Source organism: Passer domesticus, unplaced genomic scaffold (assembly GCF_036417665.1).
Source record: "Passer domesticus isolate bPasDom1 unplaced genomic scaffold, bPasDom1.hap1 HAP1_SCAFFOLD_72, whole genome shotgun sequence".
Classification (NCBI taxonomy): domain Eukaryota; kingdom Metazoa; phylum Chordata; class Aves; order Passeriformes; family Passeridae; genus Passer; species Passer domesticus.
This window is the reverse complement of record NW_026990171.1, coordinates 409,060-410,617: the sequence shown is the minus strand read 5'-3', so window position 1 is coordinate 410,617 and position 1,558 is coordinate 409,060.

Sequence of the window (1,558 nt, the reverse complement as noted above, 5' to 3'; positions counted from 1 at the left end):
ACGAACGATGCCCTTTCCCCTGAGAAACAAAACTCACCAGGCCAGGTTCCTGATGTCAGTTTGCAGGAGGCACTTGGCACTGTCAAACCAGACACAGTTGCCTGTGGGGGCACCTTGCATCTGGGAGATATCCTGAAGCATGCGGAATTTCAGCAGGCAGCCGGCCACTCCGGGCCACCGGGCCCTGGACACGAACGATGCCCTTTCCCCTGAGAAACAAAACTCACCAGGCCAGGTTCCTGATGTCAGTTTGCAGGAGGCACTTGGCACTGTCAAACCAGACACAGTTGCCTGTGGGGGCACCTTGCATCTGGGAGATATCCTGAAGCATGCGGAATTTCAGCAGGCAGCCGGCCACTCCGGGCCACCGGGCCCTGGACACGAACGATGGCCTTTGCCCTGAGAAACAAAACTCACCAGGCCAGGTTCCTGATGTCAGTTTGCAGGAGGCACTTGGCACTCTCAAACCAGACACAGTTGCCTGTGGGGCCATCTTGCATCTGGGAGATATCCTGAAGCATGCGGAATTTCAGCAGGCAGCCGGCCACTCCGGGCCACCGGGCTCTGGACACGAACGATGCCCTTTCCCCTGAGAAACAAAACTCACCAGGCCAGGTTCCTGATGTCAGTTTGCAGGAGGCACTTGGCACTGTCAAACCAGACACAGTTGCCTGTGGGGGCACCTTGCATCTGGGAGATATCCTGAAGCATGCGGAATTTCAGCAGGCAGCCGGCCACTCCGGGCCACCGGGCCCTGGACACGAACCATGCCCTTTCCCCTGAGAAACAAAACTCACCAGGCCAGGTTCCTGATGTCAGTTTGCAGGAGGCACTTGGCACTCTCAAACCAGACACAGTTGCCTGTGGGGGCACCTTGCATCTGGGAGATATCCTGAACCATGCGGAATTTCAGCAGGCAGCCGGCCACTCCGGGCCACCGGGCCCTGGACACGAACGATGCCCTTTCCCCTGAGAAACAAAACTCACCAGGCCAGGTTCCTGATGTCAGTTTGCAGGAGGCACTTGGCACTGTCAAACCAGACACAGTTGCCTGTGGGGGCACCTTGCATCTGGGAGATATCCTGAAGCATGCGGAATTTCAGCAGGCAGCCGGCCACTCCGGGCCACCGGGCCCTGGACACGAACGATGCCCTTTCCCCTGAGAAACAAAACTCACCAGGCCAGGTTCCTGATGTCAGTTTGCAGGAGGCACATGGCACTGTCAAACCAGACACAGTTGCCTGTGGGGGCACCTTGCATCTGGGAGATATCCTGAAGCATGCGGAATTTCAGCAGGCAGCCGGCCACTCCGGGCCACCGGGCCCTGGACATGAACGATGCCCTTTCCCCTGAGAAACAAAACTCACCAGGCCAGGTTCCTGATGTCAGTTTGCAGGAGGCACTTGGCACTCTCAAACCAGACACAGTTGCCTGTGGGGGCACCTTGCATCTGGGAGATATCCTGAAGCATGCGGAATTTCAGCAGGCAGCCGGCCACTCCGGGCCACCGGGCCCTGGACACGAACGATGGCCTTTCCCCTGAGAAACAAAACTCACC